Source organism: Manacus vitellinus, unplaced genomic scaffold (genome assembly GCF_001715985.3).
Source record: "Manacus vitellinus isolate BGI_N305 unplaced genomic scaffold, ASM171598v3 scaffold_7_pilon, whole genome shotgun sequence".
NCBI classification, from domain to species: Eukaryota; Metazoa; Chordata; class Aves; order Passeriformes; family Pipridae; genus Manacus; species Manacus vitellinus.
Window position 1 is genome coordinate 7579463 of NW_021940813.1, and position 17407 is coordinate 7596869.

Sequence of the window (17407 nt, forward strand, 5' to 3'; positions counted from 1 at the left end):
TGCGTTGCGCAGAAATATTCATTGACTTAATAAAATGGAATCTCGGTCTCCCTACCTTGCGTACCTGCTGGTAACTCGCGCTTCAGGAAAAACCCCTGGTGTTGCAAGACCCGTGATGGAATTGCAAAAACCAACAACGTTGACTGGAGCAATCAGAAAGTTGCCAGTGACACAGTGCCAGCAAATCAGCCCCCACAGACAGCATTAAACTGATTTGCCTGCGCTGTGACTTCCCCATTACTGGTCTGTGTCCAAACTCAGGGTGTTTTGCCACTGTTACTCCCTGATAAGCAAAATCTGGTTGCTGCCACTTGGGAATGCTCTGCGTGACATCTTACCCGGCTCTTCCGAAGTTTCCTTGTTTTGTTTGTTAGTGCTTCAGCTGGCACTTAAAAGCCTTGGCAGGGATGTGAACAGCACTAACCACTAATGTGTAATAGCAGGGGATTTCATTGCAGCCCATAATTACAAAATCTAAAATGAGACAAGTACAGTTTAGTGGTAAAATGAACATTTTCAAGACTGAGAGTAATGAAACACTAGAACCACTTATCAAATATTATGAAGAATTCTCTATTATTCTTAAATTTTATAGCCAAGACTGGCTACAGTTTAGAGATAAATTTGCTCAGGAGTGTGCTGCAAACCTTAGAGAAGGATTCACAGCAGTTTGTACTAGAAGATTATAGTGATCCCGCCTGGCTTTATCAGATATCCCCCCTCAACCTCCCTCACTTCTCATGGTGTATGCTACATGGAACTTCTACTCTAATGCCACTGGCAATAGCTGCAGGTCGCTAGGAAAGCACATGCAAGGCTACAGGATCTCCATGTAGATTAGCAGTTCAAGGAATGAATCCCGGAATCTGAGTTAAATCTGAATTAATCAGTATAATTCCTAGGAAAAGTGTAGGGTTCGTGTTTTTTCTTTTGTATCTTTTAAAAACTGCAATATTGTGTTCTGAGTGTATTTTAACTCAAGATAAGATGTGATTATTTCCAACAAAGGTTGAAATCTCTCAGGATCCAGAAAGGGAGGAAGGAATGTGACTGATATTTATGCAAAACCTGAAATACTACTGCACCTACGTACAGTTTATAAGGATTACTGAGTTACAGAGATTTTCTAGGAGGTGCAGATCTACCATTTCCTTAGGTGTTCTTTAACAATGCCTGTGTGTGTCTAAGAAGGAACAGAAGGGGTGGCAGCAATAACCTATGATATTTCTTTACCTGCCGTAGACATGCAAGTAAATCAGACTCAAGGGGGAAATAATTTAATCTGACACTAGAAAATACAGAGTCAGGGAGAATAGCTTATTCTTCCTAGGTCATTCAACAAGTATGCTCTCTCTTCTTTTACATTCCTTATCAGCATTTGAATAGACCATTTTTTATTGTACAATACATGAGCGTTCCTATTTGCAGAGTACAGATACTGGGCACTGTCCTAGGGAAGCTGCCTGCAGGGGAAGGAAGGGTGGAGCTGTGGCTGTACCTTTACAGTAAGAGGTGTGAGGCCACACTTGACTGAGACAGTTTTAGAGGAATTAGCTTCCTTTAAAGGAAGGAGCGTGGATAATCTGTGTGGACTAATTTCTTCTGCTTCTGACTCAGATTTCACTGAGGCAAGTCTACACAATACATCTTAAGTTGTTAACTGTTCTATTCTCCTGCTGAAGAACATATGAAATGGGGGGGGGGCGGGGAGGAAAATAAAGCTTAAGTGCTAGTTGGGAGCCTTGTATATATTATTCATGACAGTGAAGGAGTGATTCTGGAAGTTAGATATACCTGCTATAACAATTTCCAACCTGGTAGAAATAATGAAGTCTCCTATTGATTTTGGAGAACTTAATTATGAGAAAGTTGAATTCATTTCCCCAAAATGTTACATTTATGAAGAGGTTACTTGTTTTCAACTGCCTATGCAATGCAGATTCCTGCAAATGGTACTCTTGTTGCACATACAGCTTTTTGACCTCTTGTTCTCTAAACTGAACTCAAATGGAAGGTTTTTCCACCTCTTAATACAGCCCCATGGGTTTGGGTTTTTTTAATATTTATAAGGTAGTGAACACACTTGCAGTGTGTTCATAAATACTTGCAGTGCATTTTTATTTTCCAAAGAACTGGTTTCAATAGCACATAAACGCAGTTGTTTACTTTAGGTTTGGGTTTTTTAGTTTCAGTTTGATTTTCTTCTGTAATCTGAGCAGAATGAAGGGAAGTTGGCAATTACATTCTGCTCTTTCTGGCTGATTCTTCTTTATTGACCTCAGGTTAAGGACAGAGTGTGACTGTGTCAGGCTACTCCAAGCATGTGATACAGTGTGAATTAAGGAGTGGATGCCAGAAGTCCATGTCTTTCCCCTTCTGCCTCGTAGTGACAGAGGGGACTCAGCCGTAAAATCCTGCTCTTCCTTACAGATGTCTGATCTTTGTGTTCCCTCAGGAAGAGTGGAAGGCCTGGAACAGGTGTAGTTGTAAAGTGTACATGGTGTCACGGTAACGAGTCACGCTGTCACGTGCACCCTTTTGCCTACTGGGAAGTTGGATGGTATGTGTGAGGGTGAATATCCCAGCAATGTGGGGAAACTCCATCTCTCTGGCTCAGTATCAACTGACCTTGGCTGCCAGTGCCCTCACATTTCTATAGATTGTCTGCAGCACTGTATGGAGGGAACTTTTTCGTACATCCAGAGGAGGGTGGGGTGATTCGAGTGAACAATTCTACATTCTGTCTCCTACGTTTGTTTTGGAAGATGTCCACAGGCAGTACTCTGTTACCATTTGGCAAGAATGGTTTTATTGTGAGCCATGACTGCAGTGATGCAATGAATGCCTCGCAGGATGTGTTTTACTTCTGACCTGATATTAGACAATAGTTTTCCCTGAATGACACTTTATATTTAGAATCACTCTCACACTGTTTGAACCCTGAGACAGTTGCTGTCTTTCTGGTGGACAAAAATAAAATTTAGATAAAATAAATTCACGGTTTGAAGACGACTACTACTAAGTGCTTTGAAAAGTAGTTATTAAGCCAGTAAGTCTTTATGTGAGTCATAAAATCACAGAATGGCTAGGGTTGGAAGGGACATCAAAGATCATCTCATTCCAATTTCCCTTCCATGGGCAAGGAACACCTTTCACTAGACCAGGTTTCTCAAAGCCCTATTATTCAAATCAACATGAGGAAATCAGGAAAAAAAAACCACACAAGAATTTTGTATAGATAAAAGTAAATGTTCCTGGGAATTAAAATGAATAATTCAGAGAAATATAAATATTCATTAGTGGTATAGTAGGTACTCTGTGTTTCAAAATCCTTAACTGTGAGACACTTGGTCATCTACCTTCCATAAAAAATTATGACAACTTACTGCAAAATTTACACCTGAAACTTTACTCTTCAGTGAAGAAGCATTTGGCCAAAGCTCTCAGGCACATGATGCGATTCTTGGGATGTCCTGTGCAGGGCCAGGAGTTGGACTTAATGATCCTGATGAATCCCTCCAACTCAACATAATCTATGATTCTACGATTGAAGGGACAGTTAGTTTTCTGCAGGTTCCATAACAGCTGTATTTTACCAGCTTTTTTTTTTGTTTGTTTTTTACTTATTTTTGTCAAATGAGTTAACCTAATTCATGTTACATAAACTGATGATAGGGCTAGTTCTCATAGCTCATTCTATTCTTTACTTTAACCTTCAAGTTAGCGGAAGCAATGCAACTGCTGCTCATACAGAGCATGTTTTCGTGCATCTTTTTTTTTTGCACTGAATGGTGGATATTTCAAAAAATAAGCTTAAGTGAAATTGCTATGTGTGATAGTAGGATTAGAAAAAAATGTGAATTGCTCTAAATCCTGATATTTGACACTTTTACCTCTAAATCCTAGCGCAGGATTGGAAATTTAGTGATATACACTCTAGGCTGGTTTTCATATGTGGTGCAGATATTAAAACCAAGATACAGCAGTGGAATTGTATGAAAACCATGGGACTGTTGCTAAACTGAGTTAAAAAAATTCTGTTAATCATGCAGTAACCTGTGGTCTTACATCATGCAGAAGAACCAAAACAAAGCAGGAGAAAACAAAGCTTTAAGTGACAGGTGCCATATGTCCATAGAGAATACATAAGGATAGTGTGTATTAAAACATACCATCAAATATGTATGCTATATGTAGAAATATCTTTTAGTATATTAAGGAAAATACATATTTAGTAAAGAAAATATTTCCCATCTTTTCAGTTTTCTGTTTCAGTTTGGTTATTGCATGCTGAATTGCTGTGCAATATCCTCAGAAAGGGCATTGAGAATTTAGTACTGATTAAATTTAGTACTGATTATTATATAGTGCTCTAGTCATCTACTCTAGGTAATTAGTTGCCCCCAGGATCCATACTTTGCCTATGAACTTCAAAAGTTTTTGATGTATTACCTCTACAAAACCTTTTGTGAAAGTGTAATTCCTCTGGCATTTTTTTTCAGATATGGAGAAAGGCTCAGAGCAGTTGAATTACAGGTCAGTGGTCACGTAGCAAGTCCTTAGGAGAGCAGAGGTAAAGTACAACTTTCTCTCGGGTCCAAAGGCACTGCTTTCCCTGGCCACTGCCTTCCTCAGGAATCAGTAACTGCATTCCTGTTGCCCTCAGAGAGCACAGGACTAAATAAAGTGATAACGACTGACAGAGGCAGGATTCCACAGGGTAAGCTGATCTAGCCACCCATAGGTCCTAAAAGATGATGTTTTTACCACTACCATCCCGATGCTGGCCATGCAGAGTTTCTGCTTATTGTGCAATGGGTCTGGTTTTTATTGGATCCTTTCCTGAGTCGTCTGAGCTCATTAATATGGCAGAAAACATACCCAGACAAAATAAAAGTGGATTGTTCTCTGCCAAGAAGCTGAATTGACTCACTTGCTGTAATGAGAGCCAGAGCTGGTGCAAAAGCAGAGCTTTCCACAGCAAAGAGCATGGGAAAGGTTAAGAATAAGTAAGAGATGATGTGGAGAAGACTACGGACAGCACGAAACGTTTACCAGCTGCAACCTCTTAGATTGCCTCAGTTGCTCAGAGACCTTCACCCTCCCTGTCATCAAATGAAATGTTAGCTGTCCATTGGGAAATTCTGGAGATGCTAATGGACATTATTATCATGAAGACTGGACTATACTGTCTCCTTTTGAGAATAACTTAGAGATATTGCTATGTGTAACTTTAGAATATTTTCAGTTTTAGATCACAAAACTAGTGTATCTCTCATAAAACTGATCGGAGAGCTCAGCTACACTGAGGTCTTCTGGAGATTTTTTATGCTCTGGTTATATTGTAAGGTAAAATGATGTTAGTTACCAGCAGCTGGAGTTTCTTGGGACTAGTAGATAATGTACAAAGAGCATTTGAGAGAGAGCTGTGTTTGCTCAGCCCTAGGAAGAGAAAGCCTAGGGGACATCTTACTGCTGTCTATAACTTTACCTTGTGGGAAAGTATGGAGGAAATGGATGGATCCAATCTCTTGAATTTGCACGGTGACATGACAGGAGTGAAGACACAAGTATTCTGTTTAGATGGAAGGGATGGCTAGAAATAAGGAACTTTTTTTTAACTATTTTTTTCCCCTCCCAGTCAGAGTTATCAAAGAGTGGAGCAGATGCCCAGAGAGGCTGTAAAATCTCCATCCTTCAGGTACTCAAAATGCAACTGGACAAGGTCTGACCAACCTGTTCTAGCTGTGTCTGTTTGGACAGCAGGTAGGACCAGCTGGCCTCCAGGGGTTCCTTCAAGCCTACGTGATTCTGTGGGTCTGTGACTTTTCTCGAGGGTAAGTGCAACAAGCACTCGGTCTGAAGTACGTGTAGCCATGCTCCAGCTTTACTCCTTTCAACTCCATGACAAGTCTGTAGATTAACATCAGCTGCATTCTTTCAGTTCCTCTGCATTTGTAATCTAAAGAGACAAAGGGAGCACACAGACAGTGTACTAGTGTACTTAATATTTCTCAAGAAGTGTAAGCTGCAGCTAAAAAACTCTTGCCTTCCTTCAGAGGGACTGCTTGCCAGTTTGTATGTGGCGTGTCTCCAAGAAGAATCTGAAACAATAAAAGTGCTTCAAGAAAAGAATGACCTCAAGACTGCTGTCGCAACCTGCGCAGTTTCCAAATGCTGTATCAGTTTTGTAGTGCTTCCTAGTCTGTAGTGGTTTAGTAAAGAATCTGTAGGGAGCCTTCCTATAGATTTTGAAGATGGAAACAGTCCCAAGGTCATTCTGAGACAGTCATTCATTGATGTCAGTCACCTTTGCCCTAAATACTCAAAGCAAAAATATCTCTGTAGGGCTGGATGTCAGCCATAAGGAAGAAGGGTATCAGAGAGCATCTGAGTTTTGAAATATAAAAAGATGGACAACCAAGGAGTACAGTGCTGGGAAAGCTTACAATTTCAGCTAATCTGCTAGCTCACGTGGCTACATTCTTACCCTGAAACATGAAACATGGGAATGGATACTCTGTCAGAAAAATGGGCTTGCTAGAATGGTCTTCTGTAAGTACCTAAATGTCACCCACATTGCAAGTGGAACTGCTGATGACTGCAACGGTTACTTCCACACCCAGGTCATCGAGGACTCAGGAGTAAAGCAAATCCCAACCTTTGATTTCAGTGCCAAGGAATTTCTTGTCAGAAGAGGAGCATGGGACATGCCTTTGCTTCAGTTTTTAACTTTGTGTTAGTTTTTAGCAGTTGAGGAATAGGTAGAAATTGCTCCTAGATTAATAGTTAACAGATATACAACCTACACAGATGGTTCAAAATAAAGGCAGGAAGACCTAGGAGAAAAGCTTGATATGGTAGTTTGATAACTCAGACTTAAGAGTTGCTGCTAGATTAAAAATTTTTCCCTGTTTTTATGGTTTTAATATTTTTTATGTATTTTTGAATTATCTAGATATTTCCCTAAATAAAAGGACAGATGTTTAAAAGAAAACTCTGTAGTCCAGTGAGGACTTGATATTTACAGTCCACTAACTCTGTAGAAGAATCACTGAAAAGGTAAGAAGAGTCCAACAAAGCCTGATTTATAGGTAAAGACATTCTGGATGTCAGATGAGGAGGCCTCAGTTCGAGTGATGTTTCCGGTGACTGGAGTGTGAAAGGACTTAATCCAGAGTAACAGATCCTTTCTGACACTGATGTGATGAAACACACCAGCAGGAGCTATTCCTGAAGCTTGTGCTCGCTATTTTGGAGTGTTTTAGGTTCAAAGGAGTAGAGACGGACACGTATAACGCACAAATTTCTTGAGTCAGAAAACTCATTTACTCTCTAAGCTGGCAATTATACCTCACTGGGGACACCAAAATGAACATCAATCTTTCCAAACTTCATAAAAGATGCCTTGATGTGTTTGTATTGGGAATTGAATTGTATTTGAAATGAATCTGGAAGATATTACATGTATTTCTTTCTGTGATTGCCAAAGCAGAACTTGAAAGCTATGCTCATGGAGAAAGAAAGTAACAACTCAGCTCTAGAAAAAGAAGCTCTCAGATATAATGAACTAAAATAAACTACAAGAAAAACACAGGGAGGAAGGTAACCAAGCTGTCAATGAAGCTATCAGTGAAGCTGCCCAAGAGAAAAGGGCTCTCCAGTACTGAAGAATAACTGTGTAAAGTAAAAAAACCTCTAGAATATCCTGAGGAGAGTGTGAAAGAGTTGAGACATGTCTAGTAGATATCATTAAGGCAAAAAGCCCTGTCACCCAAAGAGAAAGTGGATATGTGAACTAATCTTCAAAGACTGCATTTGACATTTTGATAATTTATTATACATTTTCTGAGCACCTGCTGAGGCCGCATATCCTAAGCATTACTTAGAACAACTAATCTAAAGAATGTACTTCCCTGGTGCACTGGTGGAGGAGCACAACATGCAAAATGAAGAAAATTGCTTGTCTGAAACACTGACCAGTTCAGCTATTCCTTCTCCAGTCCTGGGAGGTGAAGATGAACTGCTGACCACACTGTCCTGACTCAGCACAGACATCAGACCTGCCGCAGTCCTGGAAACCCAGGACAATGCTGGTGTTAATACCTGCCTCTGTCAGAGCCAGCTGGACTGCAGCCAAGCCTGCTGGGCAGGATGCTGGAGCAGAGGAAACATAAGGGGTGTCTTTCCCTGGGGTGACCGTAAGGTAACACTTCTGTAGGTAGCACTGCAGGCAAGCAGAGTGGTCAGATTTGCATACTGGGTTCTAAAGCACAGACATTTGTGCAGCAGCAGGTATTTGTTATAGTCTTATATGTGCAATATAAAGATGGTTCCACCTCTGCTTTCAGTTATGGCTGCTTCAATAGGTTTTTGGGCAGTTCTGCACATGGTGAATTATGTGAAGCTCATACACTGGCTGAGTGGCCTTCCAACAGCAGGTTCCTGGTTTTATTTAATATACCTCAAAACATAGTTTTCTGCTCAGGTTTCCCAATGTGAGTTCCTGATAACTGCAGCACACTGCAGTCATGTTATCCCTTCATATTCCAGGGCCTTTGACATTTCAGTCTACCCAGCAGTGGTTCATTAACAGAATGTACTTATGTATTCATATTGCAGCTACTTGTTATCAACTTCTAATTGCAGTAATGCTCTTGGTCCATTATCAGAAGAGCTTACTCATGGCATTTGGTTCTCTCAAGGTTACAGGGTTCTTACACAGGAGCAGAAGCTCCTTAGGGGCAGAGTGGGAGCTGAGGTGGAAACTGCTCCAGCTGCCTTATCTGTGAGTCATCCCTGGGAGTACATTAGGAGCTGCATTTATTCTTCTAGGCAGTGTACTAAAATTCTAATGACTACAAAAGAGTGACTTGTCTGTATATATTCCTTATTGGGGATATTAGGACAAAAGATAATAGGGATGCAGATAAAATCATAAGGCTGGACATTCTGGACATTCAGGTGACAAACATCAGTGTAGCTGTGGTAAAATTCATCTACTTATTGCAGAAGTAGAAAAATAACCTGTCTAATGACATACGTTTTCTGTTATTCTAAGATAAATTTAGAGCTGGCTGTTCATTCTGTATGAAATTATATTTTTTGTATAACACAAAGAAATTAAATTACTAACTTTAGCATCTTTTATGCATTTGTTTCTACCGTATTGTTTGAGACAGGGAGTCAGCCTGAGGCAACACACTGCTCAGTTTGATTTCATATGCTATGGGTGTAGTTTATACTTTCTGTTCTATGTAGAAATAATTATCTGGCTAATGAAAAAGACACTGCTCACTGAGTCCACCGCAGCTAAATGTTTCAAAAACACTTTAGGAAAATTCTTGCTCCCCCTGCAGTCAAAGGAAGATTTTGCAGTGAATTTAAGACGGAAAGATGATGTACCCTTCTCCTGTGAATGCTTTAAAATGTGCTTGATGTGTGTGCGCGTGTTTGCTTTGCTTTGTCACTGCTTTCTTAAGAAAGAAACAAGATTAAAATTTTAATATAAAAAAGGTTTCTTTGTTTACAATTTTGTTTGCTGTACTTTTGTAAACAAGATAAACAGTGAATAAACAGAAAAACCTGTGTTCCTGGTGTATTTTGTGCGGTGTTTTCAGATGATTAGTGGTGGAGCACATGAGTCTGCTAAAACAAAGGACAGAGAGCATTAGAGATCTTGGAGGCATTTGAAATGTAGAGAAATACAATTTTAATTAATTCACAATGGCTAAATGCATGACATAAACTTTGAAAATAAATGGTATGAACACTAAATAATTAAATTTAATACGGAAGTACATAATATATATGGTTGAGTAAATGTCTTATATGTATGTAATATAAACATATACAAAGTTTTCATAATATAACATAATAGAATAGAATATTTCCAGATATAAAAATAACATCAAAATATACATCAAATAACATAAACTACTAAGTGGTTTTCTAATAGTTCAATGCCATAAATTTTTGTAGAATAATTTAGTTTGGAAGGAAACTTAGAAAGTTACCTCATCATTTTCTTCTAAGATTAGAAACACCAGCTTTTTTTCCCCTAGGCATTCAGTTACACAATCCCTTAAGTTCCCAGAGGACACAACATCCAAATAAAAGGATTTTTTGTTTTCTGTACCTTCTCCTGAAAAGACTGATTCTTGTTCTCTTTTTGCCTCTTCTTCTTTAAAATTTTGTAATAATTAGAAGCCTTATATAACACACAGAGCTCTTCTGTGGCTGAAATGCTGTTTTTCCTTATGTACGTCAGCAGAAGGATTAACTTTTATATAATTCTGACAACTGAGACAGTGTATGTAAAACAGGTGATCCCAGTTAACAAACATATTTCTCTCGAGACTTTTCTGGACAGGAGAGGGAAGGTTTAAATATGATGTTATCTTTTGGCTTTGCAAAAAACCCTCATCAGGTAAACTTTAAAAAATCAGCCTCCAGAAGAAGGAAACCATCCTCATTGAAGAAGAGACTGTCGTGGAAGAAAGGTGAGACACCCTGAGTGTGGTGTGGCCGTCTACACATAGAGTGACTGGTGTGTGGATACTGAACTTGTTCCACAGTTGCTCTGCCTCTTTTATTGATTCACGCTCAGAAGCCATCTTGATTATAACAAATTTCGCCTGTTGTGCAAAGTTCATTCTACACTTTTATGAGCAATGCTCAGTTCATTTACCTTTGAAGGCAAAGAATGAGGAACTGGGCTGTGTCTGCCACAGAAGCTCTTCAGAGGCGGAATGTCCATTTCTTAGCAAATCTTAGAAATTATTTTCTTTCTCATTAATACAAATCTTAAGAGGCCCAAACTCTCTGTCTCACCTTTGTGCCTCTAAACATGTACCTGGAGCAGATGAATCCAATAATATTCTGTGGCTGTGGGCCTAAGGACTGAAGAAGTAAAAAAAAAAAGTTAAAAGGATGATTCTTTCCAGTCTGCAGGTAAAAGAGCTTCTCAATTTCCAAATGGTCTCATAAGAATAAATTTTTTTAGAAGACAGGACAAAGCTTCATCCTTCCTGCACTATAAAGACACTCATTGTTCCTCATGTCAGGTTGGTATTTATTGCATTAAAAAACATTCCACCACTTAAGAGATAAGTCCAACATCCTAATCATAAGTAATTCAATTTAGCAATTAAAACAGCGAAAGGGATAACTTTGATTCTCATCCCCTCCCCTGCCCTCCATAGCTGCTAGGATTGTGAGTCAGGGTACTGGTAGTTTTTACTCTTTCCTGGGCTGCTCTACGACCCGCACAGTTGATGGGAAGTTTCTGTCCATCGCTATGAGTGCTGGTCCCACCTGCTCAGTTCATCCCAGAAGTCACATTGCTTGGCAGCAAAGCAAGCAACAGAATGGCTAAAGTTGTCACTTCTCTGTCCTCTCCTCAGCCACAGCTGAAAGGCAGCTAGGCAGTGACCAAACACCTCCTGCTCTTCAGGAGAGCTCGTGCTTCACGCTGAACGTGCGGCTGGGTCTACAGAGATGTGGGGTGTGCAGAGAAGATGTGGGATGTAACTGGGTATATATGGAGATATTGTGTTCTCCCAGTCTTCTCTTCAGAGTGATTTAAGTGATTCAAAGACTTCAGTTAAAAAGAACTCTTCTAGGTAGTCACCAGAGACCAGGACATCTGTTTACACATTTGACCGCAGCAGTCAAACTTCAGAGCTCCTCAGGGTTACCAGAGAATGTTGTTGACAATATACCCACTTTTCTTTGCAGTTTGTGAGTGGTAAACCACATGCTTTAAGGACAGCAAGCAGCCTTAATCCTGAATTTTGCCCAGGCATAATAGTATGGGGTTCAAAGTACTGTGTTCTGGTTCTAGGCTGGATACAAATTTCTGTGAACATCGATTGCATCACATATTACACATGGGTGAGTCAGGGATGTTGTGAAATATTTCCTAGTTACGGGTAACAGTAAATCCATTGCAGAATGTGGGTTATGCTCTGGTGCTAAGTGCTTCTTCTTATGACACCTGCTATGTATAATTAAATAATTTTTATTATTTAATTTTGCCCTATGTGGCTTAGCATGAATGGTTCCTCAGTTTGATGATGATATAGTTGTCTATAGGGTCACTGTAATTTTTAAGTTACAATTTCTGTGTTGTACACAATGATGTTTGTGCAGGTCGGTGTGATGCAGGATAAAAAAAAAAGAGATGGCACAGATACTAAATATCTTTAATTTCTGATGATTTATCTAATTCTTCCCTGATAAATAGCTTTACCAAGTCAATAAAGATGCCAGCTTCCTAATACAAAAGATAAACAATTTAAAGAAAAAAAAAAGGGAAATAGCCTATTTTACTTGGCGGTCTACAGTTTTTTATCATTTCTAGAATGCCAAGAAAGATATAAAAATTCCTTAATACTGACTTAGGAGTCATCCACATTGTCCTGAACTTTAAGTTTCCTGCCTCTTATTGGTTTCAGAAATCTCTCTGCTCTTTTGTGATTCTTTATGCCAGCATTCGTATCTTTTACTATGAAAACGCAATTATTTTGCTTGTGGCCACCACCTTGGGTGGTTAATTTGGTGGTTTATTTCCAGTTTGCTGTAGTGATTACTGAAATAATTTGAATTTGCTTCCCTTTTCTGTAATCAAATCCATGGGATTGTCTTGTTTACCTGAAAGCGTTTGTAAACTCATGCTTGCTATTAAGTGATTTAAAAGCTGAGAAAATTATTCATGTAATACTTACAGATCTCATTCAGGAACACAGTGGATGTTGGCAGTGTTGGCAATATAGCCCCAACTGTCAAATATCAAATGTTGTTTTGAGCACAAAAATCAAATATATCTTTACCTTTAGTCTCTGTTTTCCTCCTTTGTGATTATTCTGCTCCCTCTTTGTCTAGTTTTATATCCAGCTTTTGTCTATTGTGTCATTATGCTTGCAGTCACACATATTTGTGTATTGCATTGTATTCACACATCACTGTTACTTTATGTGGCAGTAGCAACAAACATTTGCAGAATTTTTTGTTGAATTTTTTACCAAATGCTGTATCTTTTACCTCCTTCTTATTTAGAAACACAGACCAGCTGAGGCAGGAAGGCACTTGTGAAGATCATCTGGTCTAAATATCAGCTGAGAGATGAGTCTGTGAGAGCAGGTTGCTCAGGACTGTGTCTAGCTGGTTTTGAATATCTTCAGGGGTGGAGCAGAGGGGAAGGATCAGCTCTCTTAAAGCATGGACAGTGCTCTGCCTAATGCAGCACAAGATGATATTGGTCTTTTTTCTACATTGATACACTGGTGGCTCATAATTTAAATTTTTAAATTTAAAGTTTTCTACCTTATTTCTAAGGTAGAAATATTGTATTGTTTCTGCCCCAGTCTTCCTGAATATGGATATGCATATTCAGTAAATCTCCCAAGCACCACATCAAATATACAGTTGTCATTAATTCACAGAGTTCCACCCTTGTTTTTTTCAGAAACCACACTAAAATTGTTTTCCTCTTATTTATGTAACTAAACAACTTTTTCCTATCAGTCTTCCTTGTAAAATCTCAGTTGCAGCCTCCATCTGAAAGTGTTTTTCTGCCCCTTCTCAGCAACCATCTCTTTAAAAAAAATAAACTCAGAGACCCTTTGCTTTCAAGCTGTTTTTCAGAAACTTGCCCATGATACCATTCCTTCTTCTCACTCCCTTTGCCAGATCTCAGGCTCCTGGATAATGCTCAGCAGGAGCAAACTGTGCTGATAACCATTCTTTGTTAGCAGATGGAACTGACACTTTGTCCATGCTTGTTGCAGACTCTCACATTTGCTGCTTTTCCTGTTTTTCTTTACTCATGTCATGGTTGCCCAGGAATACCTAGCTCAAACAAAACCATGGGCAGTGATTTGCTGGCATCTAGTTTGTATGGACCAAAGTGCAGGACCAAAATGCCTTCTTGGCACCTCAGCTGCCTCCAATTTTATTATGTTACACTGAGGTATAGTAAAACAAACTAAAAAAGAAAACCCTCACGTATTGCTCAATCCAGTCTAACAGATAAAAGCTCTTTGTCTGATCTTAAAGCCTCACCACCAGTGACTTCTTGTTGCTGAACCAAGAAGTAGATTATCAGGGAGACTCATGATTTATTTTTAACAAAGACTCAATGCAAGTGTTGGAATTAGAGTATGTATCATATGGCAGGATTTTATATATGTAGGCAGTGTTCCAGACAATCTGTATTACCCTTGGAAATAGCATTTGAAACTTTTGTATTATAATGAACCAGTTCTTCCTTTAGGAAATCCTGGCTTGTCCCAGGGGGTCTATGTAGCCACAGTGGGAATCTGGCAGAGAGCTGGGAAGAAAAGTGCCTCTATTGTACTGTACTTACCCTGCAGAGATGAATAGTCTTCCTTGTCCTCAAGGTGCAGGCAGGTGAAAGAACAAACTCCTCCTCCTATCAGCTGGGATTTGCTGAGGTTTAGAGTTTATTAAATCTGAAGACCTGCTGAGAAGGGATTCCAAGCTCACCCAGAGGCAAAAAAAGCAGAAAAATGTTTTTGTGGGTAGAAAACCAAGCTCTGGCAACATTGGTAAACAAACTTCATTTCTGCTGCCCTCTTCCTAGGATGATGTGGGCTGCTGGAGTCTCTGCTCTGGACACTGAATCTGTAAAAAGGCTCATCAATAAAAGATGAAAGCAGCAAAATATTTCATCCCCAACCTACTGGTTAGACTTATCACTAAGATAATATACTAATATATATCTGTAATCATCCAATTATGTGCTTTTCTATCTGGTTGATAGGATGCAATTAGCTACTACTTAATTAAGCATATGCAAGTAATCTTTTCAGACTTGTGGAGTAAAGAATGCAGCGTAACACCCTTGTGGAACCCCTGTAGTAGGAAGTGATCTGCCATAGTTAGGGGCTCAAGCACTATTTTTATTCTGCAGGAGATGCTTTGAAATTCAGGGATCTGGGATAGCTGTTTTATTTATTTGCCACTTGAAATACTAATTCTGATCATTCCTATCTGCTACACATTCAAGTTTATAAAAAATAATAATAATTTTTTCATATTGCTGTGAAATTATTTATATGAATTTCAAGCATTTAAAGAAATTTTCAATGTATGAAAAGCATTAAATAAAACTAAAACTGGGAGAAACCACCAAACTTTCAGTGTATATATACATATTTTGAAATTCAAATACTTACAGAGGAATGATGCATCTTGAGCAAAAATCACCCGTTAAAAAAACAACATTGCTAAATTTCCTCTTTGGAAATCGCCTTTCAAAGGAATACTGATGCCTACCACAACACAAATTCTAAGAAAGGAGCAGAACTGATGTCTGTATTCTGAGAAGTTTAAAAAATACCTAAAAATATCTGGAAGGTGCAAGGATAAGGAGAGTTATAGCTGCTGATAGACCCTTTTGCTGAGCTGGGTAGTGAGTTGAGGGAGAATATGCTTCATTGCTTGAAGAGTGGTTGTGGTTTGCACTCTACCCAGAGTGCTACAGAGTCAGGCTCCTCTCTGCTGCCAACTGAAATTCATCATACCCTGGGATATTTCAGTCAGCAGCAGAGAGCAAGCTGTACACAGTATCCATGGTGTACATCAGGATGCCAGTAAATATATACATCTATGTATTCGCACACTGTAGATCTTTTATTCTGATTATTATTTGAGGGGTGCTAAAAAGTAGGTGGCATTTAGATATTCTTGCTTGTTGGCTTAAAACCCACCCATTTCTAAGTTATCATGGTAATAGTTAAAAGACCAAAAAAAAAAAAGAAAAAAGAGACATTTTTGGCTTTTGGCCAGATGTTGACAATGGAAAGAGGGCAGCCCGCCCAGCACTGCCTTCTGATGTTTTGCAGGTCACTCGTGATTCCTGCACTGACAGTGCTTATAGGCTTATGTGCCCGTGTGTGGTTGTGCAGGGAAACCTCAATATAGTCTCTGCCACCAGTGGGATCACTTGGACAATAAGGTACTTTGTTCAGGATACATCAGTGCAGCATTATTTATGACCATTAAAAGAAAAGAATATGGGCAGAACAATTTGACCACGAAAGGTAAATAAAGGATTATGAATGAAGAAAGGCTAAGACTGAAGGGAAAGGTTTCTGAACTGTGACAAGGTCAGTCTCCTAGTTCGTGTAAATTAGTGAGAGAAGAAAAGAACACAAACTGAAAAGACTTTATTAACTGGCTACTCATTACTAGAAAAGACTGATACTGTAATGAAGAACAACATATGCTATGTCCAATACTGCTGTATTTTCCCATAGAAAACTCCCCTTGACCTTAGCGATTTTATTGGAGAGTGCAATGGTGTTGCTTATAATTTTCCTAATTGTTTTCTTGATTTTCACATAGATCAAACCTGTAGAGATGTCTGCATATAACTAAATATTTATGTCATCCACAAAAGAGAGACAAAATTGAACACGGGAATAGATTGTATGGTTTATTGACTAGAAGAAGCATATAAGGCAGCAAATGTACCCTATTTTACTGAAGTACAAAAAGATATATTATAATGCAACAAGAAATCAAGAAATCCATGGCCCTTGCCTCTGTAGTTAACTAAAAGATTTAGTGGTCACTTTTGTGTGATGAAATGACTACTTCATTCCGAAGTATCAAACTCTGAGTGCAGAATTTGAGGGATTTAACTGCATGGAAGGTACTGTGCCCCCTGAGTTGCTGGAGTTAAAGCTCTGGGTGCCAAGGACAGCCAGACTTCCCATTGCTGCATGGGCCATCAGTGGTCATGGGAAGCTGGAGACAGTAAATACAGGTGGGCACCAAAACTCCCTCACCTTTTCCAGAATGGTAAGGCTCTCTGTGCATCCATGACCATTTCTTTTCCTCCTTGGAAGTGCATGGCCGAGAGCATGATGTCATAGCCACCTTTTTTCCCACATAACAGGTGGAGGGCTGGAGTAATTCACCCAGAAGACTCCCTTCAGCCTGAGATATCTCGAAACAAGACTTGCCATTTGGAAGATGGGAATCCTCATATTTTACCTAGAAATTTTTGCAGATCTATTTTCTACTACCAGCAATGAAGGAAGAGGAAAGAAAAGTGTGTATGATGGAGGTTCTTCCCTGCTTAAATACTGCTGGTTTACTTAAATAATTAATTATACTGCCATAATAAATGCATTGAAAATTGGGTTTTCAGCCCTAATCAAGTATGGCATACTGGGAAGATTGAAATATATCTGATTTTACAGCTGCAAGGAACATAAATCATTCATGATTGTTCTTTATGATGAAGTACTAGATAATGCTTATCTCCCTCCCATAAAGTTTTTCCTTCCAAAGATCAAAAGGTTTAAAAATATCTCCTTTGTCCTTTGCACCAAGTAATTATAAACCAGGTGATAATCTTAAAGTGATATTGTTA